Source organism: Lontra canadensis, unplaced genomic scaffold (assembly GCF_010015895.1).
Source record: "Lontra canadensis isolate GAN:19392208 unplaced genomic scaffold, GSC_riverotter_1.0 scaffold5, whole genome shotgun sequence".
In the NCBI taxonomy this organism is placed as follows: domain Eukaryota; kingdom Metazoa; phylum Chordata; class Mammalia; order Carnivora; family Mustelidae; genus Lontra; species Lontra canadensis.
This window is the reverse complement of record NW_022630999.1, coordinates 27776095-27796064: the sequence shown is the minus strand read 5'-3', so window position 1 is coordinate 27796064 and position 19970 is coordinate 27776095. Positions and strand designations below refer to the sequence as shown.

At 38.6% G+C, this 19970-nt stretch overlaps 1 long non-coding RNA gene across 3 annotated transcripts in view; it reads right to left on the bottom strand.

Moving 5' to 3' along the window:
* LOC116864278 overlaps positions 1-19970 on the bottom strand; it is a 35698-nt gene that overhangs the window by 15648 nt on the left and 80 nt on the right. Inside the window, exons 2-3 of one of the 3 annotated variants that reach the window (XR_004381981.1) lie at positions 6143-6219; positions 2353-2425 (exon numbers count right to left, since the gene is read on the bottom strand). This is a non-coding gene — a long non-coding RNA (uncharacterized LOC116864278). The remainder of the gene's footprint in view (positions 1-2352; positions 2426-6142; positions 6220-19970) is intronic. The other 2 variants (XR_004381980.1, XR_004381979.1) reach the window with 2 other exon arrangements.

The following is a 19970-nucleotide window of genomic DNA, read 5'->3' as shown; positions in this document are numbered from 1 at the left end:
AGCCTGCTTCCTCTTCTCTCTCTTCCTGCCTCTCTGCCTGCTTGTGATCTCTCTCTGTCAAATAAATAAAATCTTAAAAAAAAAAAAAAAAAAAAAGAATATAGAATGATACAGGGGTGCCTGGGTGGCTCAGTGGGTTAAGCCTCTGCCTTCGGCTCAGGTCATGATCTCAGGGTTCTGGGATTGAGTCCCACATCGGGCTCTCTGCTCAGCAGGGAGCCTGCTTCCTCTCTCTCTCTGCCTGTCTCTCTGCCTACTTGTGATCTCTCTCTCTCTGTCAAATAAATAAATAAAATCTTAAAAAAAAAAAAAAGAGGGGCACCTGGGTGGCTCAGTGGGTTAAAGCCCCTGCCTTCAGCTCTGGTCATGATCTCAGGGTCCTGGGATCAAGCCCCACATGGGGCTCTCCGCCCAGCGGGGAGCCTGCTTCCCCCTCTCTCTGCCTGCCTCTCTGCCTACTTGTGATCTCTCTGTCAAATAAAGAAATATAATCTTTAAAAAAAAAAGAATATGGAATGATACAGATTCACAATTACTTAATAAGAGAGAATAGAACATCCTAAAAATATATTACTAAATGTAAAGTTGACAACCAGGTAGACAGTTATGATCTTCCAAAAGATTCTCCTTAAAGCCCTTTCAAAAGAAGGAATATGAACTGGCTGAACCATGGGCAGAGTACAGGAAGCCAATTCTAAAGATGTCACCTCTGTTCTTTAAAAGTTTCCAGTCTCTATGATGAAATTGTGGAGGAGGCAATTTTATACCAAGAAAAAAAGCATGTCTGTAAAACAAAACATACCTGCCTATTTGTCATTCACATATTGACACAAATGTGTGACTAGAAAATGTCATCTATACCAACATGAGCTAGTTATTCTTTATTTACCCCTCCAGGTCCACTCTCTAGTTTCTCCATCTTGTTTGGTGTCTCAAGAGTCTGACTTCTATAGACCGCATTGCCAGGACTGTCTGGTCCTTTTGGTTTGGCCAAAAGCACCAGGAAGAGATCAAGGGGCAAAAGGTGGAGAGGTTTTTTCTCCCTGCTGGACCATGGATTGACAATGGCTGTCCATTGTTCCCCTCCACCAGTCCTCTTTTACACCTACAAATTTCACCAGGGTCTGATAACTACTTCTCCCCCTTGCGCCTATTTCCCATGACTACTGGCTATGGATGCCTCGTTATCCCTTAAAAGTTCCTCTTAAACTTGGCCACACACTTGTATTAACATTTCTTTAATAATCCCTTTGAGTTTGCTGTTCCCCTGCTACCCAACTGACATACTGATCTCTAAACTTAATTCACAATTATTTGTAGAGCTAGGAAGAAACACAGATTCCCAGAGCCTATCCAAGACCTAATGAATCAGAATCTCTATGCTTGGAGCTAAAGAGCAAATAGCTTCAATAAACAACGTAGGTGATTTTGATGCAGCCAACTTGGCAACCATCACCAGACCAGCATGTGGGAAACCCTGCTCTGAGGACCCTTCCATGCCAAACTGAGGCATTTGAAAACAAATGTGATGCTTCCAGAATACAACCTTAGCCACACTTCCTTCTCACACCAGAGCAATCATTACACAGAAAAAGTGGATTTTCTGTGGGGACATCAAAAGCCAAGGAAAACAAGTATATGGTCTAAAGTGAAAGGAGATACTCATGAGCACATTCAGTAAATGCTCAACTACCCCCTTCACATTTTATTAGATTCTCAATTGAAAATCACTTTTCAACCATTTTACAGGAAATGAAATGCATTTACACTTCCATCCGGTGCCAAAGTGAACAAAGTGGAAAATGCCAACTAGTTTAGGCCTGCCCAACTTTAGTTTAGAGTGGACACTGGAGCACCTAGTGCCCTTCAGCTTTGGGGAAATGGGGCCTGTTTATTCCTGAACACCATGATCCTCTGGTAGGACCGGCAGATAAATAGAATCAAGAGCCTAACCTGCTCTGGTCTCATGAGATCTACTCTCCATTCTGAAGCCAAAAGCACCAGGAGATGGGCTAAGCTGACCATCTGCTCTTCTCTCTGATAATATGTAATTAAGTAATTTATTTATTCAGCACTTGAACCCCTTCCTCTCACCTCCCATTAGTCAGGACTGATTATGCCAGACCCAGCTGTAGGTAACATATTGCACACTCAGACGAGCTCTGTGCTACAAAGCACTCTGCTAGCCTCCTGGCTATCGCCACCTCTCAGACCTGACCATAGGAGTGACTGCATGAGGCTTGCTGCTCTGCTAGCTTTGCTTTCTTCCCCAATGCTTAGGCACCAATTTCCTGCTGTGCAATAAACCATTTACTGTGCATATTTAATTCATTTGTTCAAAGATGAATTTACCCACATCCTCTGATCTCTTCCACCAGGCCAGCTAGGCAACACCAATGGATTTCTCCCATCTGGTAAATTTTATCTAAAATACAAACAAACACAAATGTACACAGAGCCTGACACACAGCTATAGAGCACTGGGATTGATTCCATAGCCTCCAGCAAAACATACAGCTGAAACTATGATTACATATATCATATGCAATGTTTTGCATATTACATGTGATGTTTTACATAGCACATCTGTTTTTGTAGCCTGACCAACAAGTATTTCCTGTTTGCTGATAGTGGCTTTTTTAATATTTCATGGGAGACTCCTTACTCTACGTCCCTGCAGTATCATTGGGGCTGGCTTGATTCAAGTTTAGGCCAGCCCACTGAATGCAAATTCTAGAAATTTTTTTAATAGAGCTCTTTCCACGGATGTCTAAGATAGCAAGGTTGCCCGGGTCACTGGTGATCATCCTGTCATCCTAGAATTAGCTTACTAAATAAAATCAATTCAACAAAACTGAAACTAATATATGGAGTGACCAACTTCTAAGCAACCAAGACACCATCTGAGTACCCGGATCCAGCTGAAGCTACACTTATTCTGGGATTTCTCTGGTATATAAGCCAATAAATTCCTATCACTGATTTAATCACAGAGTTATTTTTTTTAACACTTGCAAACATAAAATTTTTATTAATATACTTTCCTTATTTTAAATGTAATAGGTCACTATGAAACCTCAATAACTTCTCAGACATGGATTGGGTAAATTCACCTGAACTTAGCACATTATTTTTTTTATATAGATTGCACAAATGGAAAGTAAGTCAATATAAATGAGATTGCAAAAGGAACTTAAAAACAAAAACTTCAAAACCATAGATTCTTGGAAATAGGAAAGGGTTAAAAGATATTTAAGTACAATCTAATGACTGTTGATATTAGTTCTCTAACACTGACATTACTCAAGAGAGGCTAGAGGACACTTGCCCAAGATATTGTAGAAAGTGTTCTTAGAGCAAAGAAGATAGTTTGATATTCACAAAGCTTGCTGTTATAGGCTGAATAACAGACCTCCAAAGATAACCATGTCTTAATCCCTGGAATCTGTGAATATTACCTTATATGGGAAAAAAATAACTTTGCAGGATATGATTACATCCTTACAGGATAAGGATCTTGAGATAGTGAGATTGTCCTGGATTATCCAGGTGGGTCCTAAATGCAATCACAAGTATCCTTATAAGAGGATGTTTTGCCATGCTAACTGTCCCTGTCATAACACACCACAAGTCTATTATTCTGGAAAGTGAAGTATCTAGAACACAATGCCATGTTCTAGTTAGGTCTTATCCTCACAGAATAGAAACTATTACCTCTGCTAGTTCAGTCTCAAACTCCTTTAGGCCACTTTAAAAATACATTCTTAAACAAGAAAAGGCGCTCAATATCACTAATCATCACAGAAATACAAATGAAATACCATCTCACACCTGTTAGAATGGCTATCCTCAAAACAAGACAGAACAAGTGTTGGCAAGGATGTGGAGAAAAGGGAATTTCTGAACACTGTTGGTGGAAATGTAAATTGGTGCAACCACTATAGAAAACAATATGAAGATTCCTCGGAAATATTTGAAAATGTAACTACGATGTGATCAAGCAATCTCATTCTAAGTATTTCTCCAAAAGAATTGAAGAGATATCTGCCCTCCCATGATCAATGCAGCATTATTCACAATAGGCAAGATATGGAAACATCCTAAATATCTATCAATGAATGAATGGATAAAAAGATATGGTACATATACAATGGAGTATTATTCACCCATGAGAAAGAAGGAAATGCTGCCTTTTGTAACAATTTATGCTAAGTGTAATAAATCACACATAAAAATATAAATATTATATATTACTTATATGTGGAGTCTAAAAAAGGTAAACTCACAGAAACAGAGACTATAATGGTGGTTACCAGAGGCTGGGTGGTAGGCAATGGGGAGATGTTGGTAAAAAGCATAAACTTCAAGTTATAAGGGGCACCTGGGTGGCTCAGTCATTAAGCATCTGACTTCAGATCAGGTCATGATCCCAGGATTGAGCCCTTCATCAGGCTCCCTGTTCAGCTTCTACTTCTTCCACTTCCCCTGCTTGTGTTCCCTCTCTTGCTGTGTCTCTTATTGCCAAATAAATTAAATCTTAAAAAAAAAAAAACACTTCACGTTATAAGGTAAGTAAGTTCTGAGGATCTAATGTCTATCATAGTGATTATAGTTAATAATACTATATTATATACTTGAAATTTGCCAAGAGAGTAGATCTTAAATGTTCTCACCACAAAAAGACACGGTAATTATGTGATGTGATGGGTGTGTTAGCTAACACTTATGGTGGTTGGTGATCACATAAATGCATATAAATGCATCAATTTGACACGTATGTACCTTAAATTTACACAATGTTATATGTCAGTTATATCCCAATAAAGCTGGGGAAAAATACTTTCCTTGACTTAGCAGCGATGTCATGGAAAAAAATCACACATACTTTCAAAGTGAGGATAACATTCATGGGGTATACATGAAATAATTCAACAAGAAAAGTTAATTTTAGGAACTGCAGACAACAATAGCAAATCAAATAACACAAAACCTTTTTCTATAAAACATATAGATATTCTGGTTAAAATATCACAAGTATCCTTTTAAATACATATCTGCACTCAAATAAAAGTAAGAGAAATCCCCAGGGGTAAAAAATGAAGATAAAGGAAACTCAGTGATATATTATCATGTTGTCCTGGTTTGATGATTGGGGAAGGGATTGGTCTGGTTTCAGTTAGCCCAAGAGCTTTGATTTTAATAGCTACACACATAGTACATAAGACCTGGAAACTATGAGATGAGGAGAGTTGGAAATGAGACCCTCATCCTTAATCCAGAATCTTTGGAGTACTGTTTTTTCAGTGAAATGGTGTTCTATATGCTCACTGGCACAGAAAAGGAACATGGAGGCTGGTGCAGTTCTAAATTTCAGGCACGAGGAGTGGGAGGAACCTCCCCTAAAAATTCTTAACCAAAGCTCATCTTCCCTTGAGCTTCAGTTTTATTTCACACTCTCTTTGCAGAGTCCTGTATTCCTAAGGCATGAAATTAACATAAAAAGACATCCTGGAGCACCTGGCAGGAGAAAATGAGAAACATCTAGATGGAGAAAAACTCAGCCCAAACCACACAGAAACCCCTTAGATAAAGCTTCCACTGAGGATATACATGCAAGACAAAATTATAGAGCTGAATAGGAAAATTTTAGTATTCATGTTAAACCAGCAGATAGATGGAAGGAAGACCTCCAAGAACTTCTCATAACAGATGATAGATAGATGATAGATAGATAGATAGATAGATATGCTTAAAATGATTAAACAGGCAGTGTATCGAAAGCATGCATTTAGTTCTGATTCTTCCCAAACCCCTACTAAAATGATAGTAAACCTTTTACCTCCCTAAGGCATAAACTCACAGGTGTAAAAAGGGAAAAAAAATGAGAACAAAAACAGAAAAAAATGTGGATGATAAAAAGCTAATGGACTAGTGATAACTGATTAGCAGACAAAAGAAAGCTAGCAAGAGAAATTAACAATGAGAAAAGCCAAGAAGTACCCAATTTACCCCACAGATGACAGCCACACAGTCAACAAGTCCCACCCATATGATCAGAATATTCACAACCCCACTGGTACATAGAAGCAGATAACCCAGGGATGAGCTATTTGAGAAAGAGGATGTAGAAGTCAAACTATACCTGAATTCCAACTCTGCAATTTTATACTATGTAACTTTAAGGCAAGTTACTTACTTCTTTATCGCCCAGCTTCTCATCTGTAAAATGGAAGAAATGACAGCAGTCACCTGTGATATTTAATGTGAGAAGAATGAAATAAGTTAATATATATTAAATACGTTAATATGTATAATCCACTAGAAGAGTGATGACCACATAGTAGATGCTCAATAAATGTTTGCTACTAGAGTTGCCATTATTGTCTGAAGAGAGTTCTAACATAGAAGAGAGGACAAAACGAAGAAGTTAAACCAAATTGGAAGAAACAGAGATAATATAGGGCAAAAATTTTTTTAACTTTTAATAATATCTTCAGAGAGAGAAAATATCCCAGCTATTATGTCCAAGAAACAAGAGCAGACACTTACTTAATAATAATAATAATAATACAGAATAAATTTTGCCAAAAGAAAGAATGGAAAATAGACTTCAAGAAATCTCTGAAGGCACTTCTGTAATAGTGGCAAAAGGATACCTGATAATCTTCTCCCCCATAAAGATTAATGGAATACTAGCAAAAATTGTCAAAATGAACTTATTCTGAACTTTGGAAATTAACCAATGACATAAAACTATTTGAGCGGTGTTTATTCAGGAAAAACACTGAGTTTAATTGGATAATGAGGTTTGTGGTATTCTAACTTGGCCTATTCCCAACATTCTACCTAGTTCTGGAATAGCTTTGAAAACCAGTAGTCTAACAAAGATAGTAACCTAGGGAGTTCATAATGGTATAGTAGGAAATACCTAATTAACACAAAGCAAAACAGCAGTGGAGGAATAGGGAAACAAAAAGACAAAAAGCATAAGAGATATAAATAGCAAACTTGTAGACATAAATCACTTGGCAGGGATTGCATTAAATGTAAATGTATTAAACACTCCAATCAAAAGTTAGAGAGTGACAGATGAAGAGATACAAGAGATACACTTCAGAGTCAAAGACACAAATAGGTGGAAAGTAATAGGACAGTAAAAGATATACCAGGCAAAGAGTAACCAAAAGAAGTTAGAGTGATACTCATATCAAATAAAATAAAACTTAGGACAAAATTGTTACTAAAGACAAAGACATTTTATAATGATAAAAAGTAAATCTATCAAGAAGCCCTGATTATAAACATATCAACTAACAAACCCCCAAATAAATGTAATCAAAACTGACATAATTAAAGTGAGAAATACACAATTCAACAAAAATGCTTGCGACTTGAAAACCCCACTTTTAATATTGGATAGGATAACTAAACAAAATATCAACAAGAAAACAGAAGAGGTGAACAACACTACAAACCAGCTAGACCTCCTGGAGATCTATAGAACTCTCCACCAATGAGAGAAAAATATAATTATTGGGGGCACATGGAACATTCTCCAGGATATTCCAGGTGTTAGGCCATAAAACAAGTTTCAGTATGTGTATAAGGATTTATATCATACAAAATATGTTCTCCAGGAACAATGAAATGTAATTAGAAATCAATAACAGAAGGACATTAAAGAAATTCACAAATATGTGGAAATCACACAATAAAGTCCTAAATAACAAATGGGTCAAGAGAAATCACAAGAAAAATTAGAAAATATATTAAAATGAATGAAAACAAAAACACAACATACTAAAATTTATGGGATGAAGCTAAAATATTCTTAAGAAGGAAATTTATAACTATAAAAATCTAGACTAAAATGGAAGAAAGATCTTAAGTCAGCAACCTAACTTTCCACTTTAAGAAACTGGAAAATAAAAGAGCAAACTAAACCCAAAGTAGTCATGAGAGAAGAGAAGGGAAGGAAAGAGTAAAGAAGAGACTTCTCAGAAAATCAGAACATAAAGATGCAAAAACTGAAAAGAGGAAATTAAAGATAATAACATTAAAGATATAGTCCAGGAGATCCAACATCATAAAATGAATTAGAGAGTGAAGGAAATAGGTATAAATGAACCATCCAAACAAGAACCTATATTATTATTAGTAGTAGTAGTATTATTATTCAAGAAAATCCCCATAATGGAAGGATATAGGCTCCAAATTTATTTTTTTAAAGAGGTATGTGAATTTTTTTTTTTTAATATTGTATTTATTTACCTAGACAGAGCAAGTAAGAGACAGAGAACATGGGCGGGGGAGGGGAAGAGGAAGAGGGAGAAGCAGACATCCCCCCCTGAGCAGGGTGCCCAATCCCAGTACCCTGAGATCATGACCTGAGCCAAAGGCAGACGTTTAACTGACTGAGCCACCCAGTTGCCCCATAAGCTCCAAATTTAAAAGGCACATTAAGCTACCAGCAAAGTGGATGAAAATAAATGTACACCAAGACACATCAATGTGAAATTTCAGAACAGTAGAAAAAATACATCATAGCATAATTCATGACTTGATTGTGAATAGTGATTATAGAGCCATAATAATATAGTCATTGACCATAGGAATACCAATATAACAAATTTCAATTAATTCTACTGAAAAAATAGGGAAATGGGAAGATTTTGTTTTGTGGTAGGGATCAAGCATGAAATAGAGCTAAATCCTTTCTTATTTGAAATTGCATAGATAACACTTAAAATTTAAAAATCAACAAAGTGCAGTGAAAGCATGCTATGTAGAAGCATGCTGTTAAATTCTAAAATAAGTTCAAATAATTAAAGTGGTTTTTCTGGCAGAGCAAAACAAGGAGAGAAGAAAAGAGGGAAGCAGGACAGAGTAAAAGAACACGCCCCACTTTAAAAGGGCAGGACATTTTGAAAAATCCAGGGACAAGAAATATCCTTGCAGTGGTAAAGTCAACATATCTACAATGAAAGGTGAGGCATGATCATTGAAGAACAGACATTTAAGCCTTAGCAATATCCTAGAAGACATTCTTTTTTTCTACATAGAAATCATGGAGGCTCATTAAATCTATCTCTTCAAGGGAATGCCAAATGAGGACATTTAGAGACATTCAAACATTGACAGTGAGGGGGCTTTACCTCCCTACATCACATCCTCAAATAGCTGCTAGGAACAAAATTTGTTAAAACAATAAAAATTCAGCTAAGCTCTGTGCAGATGCAAACTTCAAGAGATGCAGCAGAAAGATAGAGTTTTCTGTAGTTATCATAACACTTATGTCAAAAGAGAGACTAGACTACCTTGGCCACTGAAAAAGACAACACAGGCTGGTGACCTGGATCAGGATAACAATAGATAGGGCCAAGAGGAAGAATAAGAGACTACTCTAGCTGCTTCTGACAAAGGGCATGATCTACATACTAATAATGGGCAACTAGCAATTAACAGCAAAGCTATATGTGGTTACATATGTATGTTATTTGTAATTTCTTGTGGGAGAGTGCATATATTTACATAAGATACTTAGAAATTGTGGATAGTTGAGTATGCAGCATTAGTTCACAACTCAATAAATGCTTTTGCTATTTTCATGAAGTTCTAGATTAGAACTTCTTATCAACTGGAATAAAATAGTAACCGTATTCATTCACTAGCTGGGCTCCACACTGAATAGTAAATTGGTAACTACTTCTTAACAAGTATTATCCATAAACATTTTACATACCAACAAAAGAGTGAACTATTAATGATAGCTCTCTAAATTTTTCTTGACAGGCAGTATTTTACTTCATTTGGGATTATAATACATACTTGGGGAAAAAGAGCTGCTACTCTTTTAAACTATTCTTTAATACAATAGCTAGAAACCTTCCCTTTGTAGCCTAAATTTGGCCCACAGACCTATATTTACTTTTTAAGTGTTATTATTAAATTGGGTGCCAAAATATAAAACTTGGAAGATTTTGCAATCCCCTCCAAAAAAATCCAAATTTATGGATTCTCTGATTCTAAAAATGTTGTTTAATAGTTAGCTAGAGGTAAGTAGAGGCTGCCCCCTTCTTTACTCTACCCCCATCCCCAGCATCCTCCCTTGTCTACCTGGCCCATGGGCATCTAAGATTGGGAGCTTGGCTCTAACTGCAGGTACAGCCCATTCTCATGAAATCAGCTTTAGGCCAGACGGACCTTGTTTAGAACCACAGGTCTAGCTGACTCTACTGATGATGGGCAATTCACTTACTATTTTAAGCCTCAGTTAGTCCATTTTTGGCAAAATGGGAATAATTTTGTCTTTATCATAGGACTATTGTGAGGATTAACAGGAAAATTGCAAGTATTTCAAATGGTTGACAAATTTATTCAGTAAGTGATAGTTCTTCCCCTCTAACTGAACTCTTAACCAATTCAAAGACATTCATCATCTTCAATGTTTTGGCACACTTCTGAGTGACTTTACATGCAAGTGAATACACAAGGAGTGGTTGAGGGTAAAAAGCTGTGCATGACCCTTGCCTTCAAGAAGCATGTAAGCTAGAAGAGAAGGTAAAACCTAAGAGCAAAATGAGGTGGAACATGATACCACCATACACCTATTTAACAATGGCCAAAATCTAGAACACTGGCAACACCAAGTGCTGACAAGGTTGTGAATCAATAGGAACTCTCATTTGTTGCTGGTGGGAATATAAAATGGTACAGACACTTTGGAAGATAGCTGGTGGTTTCTTACAAAACTAAACACCATTCAGCAATTGCTCTCCTTGGTACTTACCCAAAGGAATTGAAACTTATGTCCACACAAACACCTACACATGAATGGTTATAGAAACTTTATTCATAATTGCCAAGACTTGCAAGCAACCAAGATGTCCCTCAGTGGCATATACTGGCTGCCTCATATACTGGCTCATATACTGAGGCAATGGGGTATTACACAGTGACAAAAAGAAATGAGCTATCAAGCCATGAAAAAACACAGAGATACCTTAAGTACCTATTACTAAGTGAAAGAAGCCAATCTGAAAATGCTACATACTCTGTAATTCTAACTGTATGACATTCTGGAAAAGGCAAAACTACATACACAGTAAAAAGATCAGCAGTTGTCAGGCTTAAGGTGGGCATGGAGGAATGAATAGATAGAACACAGATTCTTAGGGCAGTGAAAATATTCTGCATGATACCATAATGAACATGTCACCATACACATCCAAACCCATAGAATGAACCCCAAGGTAAACTATGGGCTTTGGGCAGTCAATCAGTTAGGTTCATCAATTATAACAAATGTAGCAACTCACAGGAGATGCTGATAATTAGGAGGCTATGCAGGTTTGGGGAAGGAAGTATATGGGAAACTTCTGTATCTTCCCCCTCTGTTTCGCAGTGAACCTTAACTGCTCTAAAAAAAAAAAAAAAAAAAAAGAAAGAAAGAAAAAAAAAGTCAATTAAAAAAAAACAATAAAGGTGACAAGCAGGAGGGAAAATAAAAGGATAGAACATGATGAATGCAGAAGTAAAAACAAAATGAAATGACTGTACTGAGATCACATGTGATTAAACAAGTGTTACTGTATTTTGTACAAACCTTGGTGGTACCTTTCCTTGTGTTACCACCTTCCTCACCCTTACTTCCATCTCTGCCAGTACAGTGCAGAGAGGGGGTGGAGAATAAAGTCAAGGCTTCGCTTAAAAAACTGAAAAATCACCAGTCTTCACAGATTCACTCACTATATATCCAGCCATGTTCTCTACAAAGAGAAACAGCAGCTATTGCTGCTGTTTTAAGATAGGATGGCATACCTAGCTGTGGAATAACATTTAGAAGACTCTACTTTAGATCTGAGTATACATGGGGGGAAGAAGAAGGAGGCCAATTTTTAAGAACAATCTTACTTGTCTGATGGGACTCACACTTCATCTCAAACACAAATGTGCTATTAAGTGAATCTAAAATAACTGATACAAATCTCTCCACTGAGCCAGTGGGAAATTCCAACCTTTATAAGTTGGGAAGTGCTAAAACAGCAACCTTTTAGAAAAGAGTATCTATCTTTTTGAGCTGTTTCTGGGGAATTGCATATAAAGCATTCTGAAAACAAAAATACTTTCCTATTTTTCCAAGATCTGTTTTGCCAGCTTGATATGAGGCTGCCCAGGACAGATATTGCCATGGCTCAAAGTGTTTTCAGAATTATATTCACAGTTTAAATGTTTTCCAATATGGTGTTTGAACATCAAAACCAAAATGGGGGGGGGAGCATTCCTTAATTCTTTAGTTCCTATAAGATGTCTAAAGGAATTGATTTTCTCTACCAACATTCCTATCACTTAATAACTTGACAGAACTTTCTGAAAAATGTCTTTAGAAGATTTACATTTAGAAGAATGATACACAACATTTTGATTGACTATAGTAAGCCACAAAGTGACATATTCTGATTGATTTTAAACAGAAAAGAAAAACCATATGCTAAATGTTTCTGTCTTCTTATGGATGGAAAGAGTAGTTATTGGTCAGGACCTAGGACTTTCAGAAATGGTTAAGCACCCAAGCTTCATTTTCTAGTTAAATCTTTGAGTTATTTGTCTGATGATTAATTCAGTTCTGTAAAATGATATTCTGGGGACAACTAACTTAGAATAAGAAGCCAATAACAAAATTTTAACTTTATTGGGTTTATATTTTGGCATGACTGTCAAAAGATAACATTTAGAAGACTGTACTTTAGATCTGAATATATATGGGGGGAGGGAGAATTAAGAACATTTGGTGCAGGGGTACCTGGGTGGCTCAGTGAGTTAAGCTTCTGCCTTTGGCTCAGGTCATGATCTCAGGGTCCTGGGATCGAGCCCCACATCGGGTTCTCTGCTCAGCAATGAACTGGCTTCCCTCTCTCTCTGTGGCCTCTCTGCCTACTTGTGATATCTCTCTCTCTGTCAAATAAATAAATAAAATCTAAAAAAAAAAAAAAAAAAGAACATTTGGTGCAGGGGTACCTGGGTGGCTCAGTGAGTTAAGCCTTTGCCTTTGGCTCAGGTCATGGTCTCAGGGTCCTAGGATCGAGCCCCACATTGGGCTCTCTGCTCAGCAGGGAGCCAGAGCGCCTGCTTCCCCTCTCTCTCTCTGCCTGCCTCTCTGCCTACTTGGGCTCTCTCTCTCTCTGTCAAATAAATAAATAAAAATCTTAAAAAAAAAAAAAAGCCTCAAAAAAAAAAAAAAAAAAAGAATGTTTGGTGCATATCCCTAATATTTGGGGCTGTTATGGACTGAATGCTTTTGTCCCTTCTAAATTCATATGTTGAAGCCCTAACCCCTAATGGTATTTGAAGATGGGGAGGTAATCAGAATCGGATGAGGTCATGAGGGTAGGGCCCTCATGATAGGATTTTAAGGAGGAGACATCAGAAAGCAAGCCTTCGGGACACCTGGGTGGCTCAGGGGGTTAAAGCCTCTGCCTTTGGCTCAGGTCATGATCCCAGGTCCTGGGATAGAGCCCTGCATTGGGCTCTCTGCTCAGCAGGAAGCCTGCTTCTCTTTCTCTCTCTCTGCCTGCCTCTCTGCCTACTTGTGATCTCTGTCTGTCAAATAAATTAAAAAAAAAAAAAAATCTTAAAAAAAAAAAAAAAGAAAGAAAGCATGCCTTCTCTGTCTCGCACCCCCACCCCTCCTCTGTGTGCATTTTCACACAGAAGGAAAACGATGTGAGCACACAGTGAGAAGGCAGTCCTCTGTAGGCCAGGAAGACAGTCTCTCCCAGAATCTGATCATGTTGGCACCCTGATCTCAGAATTCTAACTAGCCTATGGTATTTTGCTATGGCAAATTCCTAACACAGAGTCCCAGAAGAAAGTATCATGCTCTAACATCCTTTAGAGACATCTTTTGTGATATGCGTGCCTGGCCCACATCCCTACTGCTGACAAGTGACTCCTCCACCCACAGAGTATTGATGGGACACACTTCCCTGTTCATAACTGACTGGCCTACAGGTAGACACCTCGTGAACCACGCTGCTCTGAGCCATACTGGAGCTTGAGGCAAAAGGAAAAATCAGTAACAGTGATCCTGTCTACACTTACAATTACAGAATTTGTTTACCATGGAATTTTTGCATTAATTTTTATTTTGTTAGAACATTTGCACTGAAATAGTATTATCTGGATTATTGATCTTTTTAGGCATTGCCTTAAATTTTGCACCTGCGGCTTTATCACCTCACCTTAGTCTCATCCCTGCTGAAAAGCTAGGTGACCCCAGAATTTGGGAAATGGTCTAAGAAAGACTGACAAGGGATCTTAAACTGGCAGCCTTAAAACTACATTTGACCATAGCACTGTATGGGTATGTTTAGTTTTGCCATTAATCATGTTTAATTTAAATGTTTTTAAGCCAGAAATGCATTCTGCATGTTGGCACTCCCTCACTCACTGTTAATCAAAAGGAGGCCCAGCTCCTGAAGGCCTTTGGGCCTCACTCTGGCTAGTGAGTGGGAATGGTCACTGGGATCGAGAATGTGCAGTCTGGGACCCACGGATGCCACCGTATTCTGCACAAGGGCAAAGAGGCAGGGAAAAAAGCCAACTATAGAAAGAAAAATGAAGCAGATGTGCAGAGAGGAGCAAAAAAGAGACCTTTTAAGAGAGATTGGAGCGTAAGCTTGACTGTGCTGACTTTGAACTTCCTACTCCCATCACCCACGGGCAGCTCTAATTCTACCTTTAGTCTGAACCAAAAATCCACATCCCCTCTCAGTCCCCCACCACTCCCGCCTCCTTCCTTCATGATGGCTCCTGGCTTGTGGGAGCTACCAATCCAAATCAAGTCTCCTAATGAGGAGAAAGCATTTTCCTTTCTTACCTACCATATATTTACTCTGAAATGAGTAAATAACCAATTCACCAAGCAAATTCTGACCTGCACAGAGTCCCCAACCTGTAAAAACAGCAGCCATTTGGGAGGAGGAATGATTCTCCACTCCAAGTCTTTGTTGTGCAGTTCATAACCCTGTTGCACAGTGAATATAGTTAACGCTGAAAAACTGGCAAGCACAGAGAGGCTGGATGATGACAGCCTCCAGGAGCTAGAAAGAAGGCTGCCCAGGCTCCTGCTGTGAATTACTGTTGTTATAATTATTCAGAATCAATTTTAATCAGGAAACAACACACCCATTTAAATAAAATGAAAATAAAAGCACCAGGAAGAAAACCAAAGTTTGATTCCAAGCAAAACTGAAGACTTCAGCCTCTACAAAGAAAACCTAATTCTGCCAAAATTTCATACATTTTACATTTAATTTTGCTCTGATTTAAGACTGAATCTCCTGGGTACCAATGGTATGTAAAACACTGTTAATTCTGTGGAGGCAATTGTTAGTTTTTATAATAAAAAATGCATACTGCTTATACCATTATTGCTTGGGAAATTAGGGAACAGAGTTCTAATACCCTGAGCGTGGAATACTGTAGCAAACCACTTAACTTGCAATAATAGAGTATTGACTAGGTACAGTGATCTGTGAGACATGGCCACGGTCAGATTAAGCTACTATCACACTGGGCTCAGTAGAGCTTCTCCTAGAATACATTTATTCCACCTTAGCCAAAGAATTCCCAACAAATTCGCTATGAAAAAGCTTTCCAAACGGCTTTTCCTATAAACTATATATCATGTTCCCTTTTTCACTTTGTTTTCAAATACTTAATTTAAACACTGACTTCTTTTCCCCTCCTACTTACAAAATCTTTCAGACTTTGTAATTCTAAGCCCTTGACTTAAACGATATCTGAATTAAGAGGAGGTGTTTCTAAGGCTAATTTCATGTTTACCAAAGAAAATCACCATACAAAATGCATGGGTTAGCATTTGCAGGTCTTGAAAGTATGAAAGAATAAGTTTAAGAGCTTTACGAGCCTTTCTCGTGAACTACACTAGCCCAGTGGTGTCGGAACACACAAGTGCACAAACTCTTTCTGCATACAGGCTGCAATCTATACCCGTCTCCCTCTCCATCTCTTTTCTCCTCTCCCCCTCTCCACCTCTCCTTTCTTCCATCTCCTCCTCACACACACATCACATACAGTCACTCACTGACATGCAGACTTTTCCTTATTCTCCAGTTAGTCGGCTGAAACGATCTAGCATATTATACAGTGACAGGTAAAATATCTTCTGGTCCCTGTCGCTACTCTTTAATGGACACTGGTATATTTAATCTGAAGACTCTCCTTTGCATTCCAATGCTGAAACCTGTTAGTGCTGTGGGCAGATCCTGAGCACTTGTGCCAGGTGAGTTTAGGTAACAAGAAAAGAGATATCTCCCTGGAAAATGTGTCCGAGTTACAGGTCACAGGAGGAAAAGCATCAGTAGATATAACTTAGGAAACAAAAACAGGGTGCTGGGTGGCTCAGCCCATTAGGCGTCTGCCTTTGACTCAGGTCATGATCCAACCTGGGATTGAGCCCCATGTCCGGCTCCCTGCTCAGTGGGGAGCCTCCTTCTCCCTCTGCTCCTCCCCCTGCTTATGCTCTTTCACTTGCTCACTCTCTCAAATAAATAAATAAAATCTTATTAAAAAGGGGGGGGGACAAAAAACTAGCATGCCCCCAAAACATTCCTCTTGTTTTATTCCTTTGACTTCAGGCATTATCTACCTTCAAAAATTATAAAAAATGTGAATCTTTGAAACATATTATTTGGGGAGAACTCTTCATGAGTCTCTCACATTCCTGCAAGTTTTCTGAGCAGAGGCACTGACAGTTTTTTCCCTAGACTATCTTGTCATGGATGTTTGAATAGCAAACAGCCTTGGAAGGTGAGCTCTGTGTTCCTCTGGGTCAGAAAACATATCTGTTTCCTGACCACTTTAAGAAAGAACGTCTCCCTCTAAGGCAAAGGTTAATCAGGTTTCCCAACAGCCCTTTTAAACAATTGGGGTTATCCTAAGCTTGGCATTCCTCAACTGTGACCTAAGCCCAGTGCAAGGATAACATTTCCCTAAGCTGTCCTCTGCATCATCCTCTTGGATGTGGGGTCTCCAGGAACCAATAAGATCCTGGTGCTCTGCCTGATGAGCTATAAATAATAAAGTCTTTTGTCTCCACCCAGGAGTCTCACATTTTCAGCTAACATCTACGAAACTGTGATGGGCTGACTTGTTACTTTGCCAAGAGGGTAAAACTTCAGACCATCACAGTTCTTTGTGAATTAACATGTCACTTGAGTATAACCAACTCTACCCTCACAAGATTAACAAATTGCTTGACTCCTAAATTTTAATGGGTCTAAGGTGCTTAAAATACTCCCCAAGCACTGTCACCACCAAGGAAATGACTCGCACGTGTCCATGAGCTGATCCGTCAACTGCAGCGCTTACACAGAATTGCCATGTTCTCCCTCTCTGTGCCAAGGTGTTTTGGGCTTCCCTTCTTCGACTGGTGCCCACATCCACCCTGTGAGTGGCCATGTCCATGCAAGGGCATCTCCAGAGAATTCTCCAAGATGCCAATTCCAAAGGTGCCACAACAGTGCTTAGAGACTTCCCTCGCTTCTATTCTGTGCCATACTCTGACATGTAGGCATGAAGTACCACTGCTGGGCATGGAATCCCTGAAGCCTCTCATTAGGGGGGAAAAAAAATACAGCAACTTCTGACCATTGACCCATTAACCAGTGAACTCAAACACATTCTGTTGTATAAGGCAGAAAGGCAAAACAACACCCTCATCATTTTGCCTCTCCTCCCTTCAATCAAACTAACAATCCAATGTTCTTAAATCAAAGGGTAAAGACAGATTCTGGGCAAGTATCTAAAACCTCCATTCATCCTATTAATAGTCCTATTACAAACCCATTTAGTTCATAAAAATATCTGCCAACCAAGGAGCAGAGAATTATACCATTGAAAATGAGGGTGCCTGGCTGGCTCAGCTAGTAGAGCATGTGACTCTTGATCTCAGGGTCATGAGTTCAAGCACCACGTTCGGTGTGGAACCTACTGAAAAAAAAAAAAATTAAGAAAAAGAAAATGGAACACGAGTTGGATAACACTGTAAAAGAAAGCAGAAAGGGGGAGAAAAGGACAAAAAGAAATGGTCCAGACTTTATAGATACATGGAAAGAATGCACCTATGCACTGAATGAGCTCCTGGCAGAAAGGACAACATTGTCAAGGTCATCTTCAGCCTTCAGCACCTATCGAGGGCAATAGTTTTTTGCACATGTACCCCAAGCTTTGAAACTGATCACGTTTTTATTTAAGTGATAATGCTCATTTGTATATTCAAATATGCTAACCAGCAGTACATGTGAAACATCGGTGGAATAGAGTAATTGCTCAACATGAAGCTAACCCAAACCCGAGTTTTGTTATCTCTTGTTTTCTGTCTTCTTCCTTAGGAAAAGAAGAAAATGTAGATTTTCGAGGAAACAAGAGAACCATCTGGATCAGAATACCTCCCAACCTTCACATTCAGTTCTGCCATCCAAACAAGGATTTAGAAGCACTTTTCCTAAATCAGTGATTGAATGGTGCTTACCAATTTCTCCCAGAACTTGGCTTTTCTTAACAAGCCATTCTCCCACCTTTGTCCCTTTTGTTTTTTCCAATGAGAATAAGAGAAAATGGATGAATTGTACACAATCACCAGGATATCATGGGGGTAAAAATGTGTGTAATGAAGTATAAAAAATAAAAAATAAAATACTGCTCAAGTCATGGGGTTTTCTGAGAAAAATCCACAAATAAAAAAACACCATCTAGAAAGCTGACAGTTTTATAAATTGGTCCATAAGACAGTAATGCTCAATATTTTTTACTAGCCTAGAAATTGTTTAATTTTGACAGAAATGACCCAAGTAGCAAGGACTATATTTCTATAAGGAAAGTGATAAATATGGAAAAGTCAGCCAGGATGAATTTTTACCAAAAAAAATCAAAGGAACTAAGTTACTTCCAGAGAATGAACTGACATCTAACACAACTTAACAGTGATTTCTTGACAGAGATTTCTCAGGAAGGAGGTACCATCACCTAGACTTCTGGATCTTTCCACTACCCTGGTCCATTTCTGTTAACTCCCAGTTTGAGCCTAGAGCAGTCACTGAAACAATGTTCAGAATATACGCTCTTTGAGAAGATCTAAGAATATGAAAATTTCCATCTGAATCTTAATCCTGAAAGAGGAGTTTTGAGAAAATCTCTCATCCTGATAAAACAGATTCTCCCAAGGCTGAATCTTCTTCCTGGGAGTAAGTTAAACGACTACGGAAATGCTGAGTACTCTGCAGGACTATGTATCATGAAGTCAACAGCACAGTTTGGGAGAGGCCAGTCTCAGATGCAACCCCAGCTCTGCCGTTACTGCCCAGGTGGCCTTGGGAAAGTTGTAAGATAGCCCTAAAGCCTACTTTTGCTATCTCCAAAAGTATGAATAATATTACCAAACATGTTCTCCATGAAATAAAACTGGAATGATCAACCATAATATATGAACTAGAACTTAGCTATATGGCAGAATTGTCACAGGTCTCAAACAACTTTAAGACCAGCAGAAAGACCACCAGCGTGGAATAACAGCTACTTTATGACGAGATAAAAAAAAAATCCTTGCAGAAGAAAAAAAGGCATTAAAGAAGAAAACAATTATTCACAACTACTCCTTCTGGATCTGTTTTACTTCTCCAATCTCTAGAAGCTGTTGAGGCTTCAACTCCTACAAACAGGAGCTGACAGGTGATGAAAACAGGCTCAAAGCAGCAGCTGCGGGTCATGTAATCAGCACCGGCTGAGAAGACCTAAAACCTTGCCCTGGCTCCCTGATGATCGGCTGTGCCTGGGGCACCCACTTAACCTCCCTGAGACCCTGAATCCTCAATTGCAAAATCAGAGATTGAATGGCATAGGTTCTAGAAGGTACATTGGAGCTGATGAAAAACATTCTCAATTTCCAC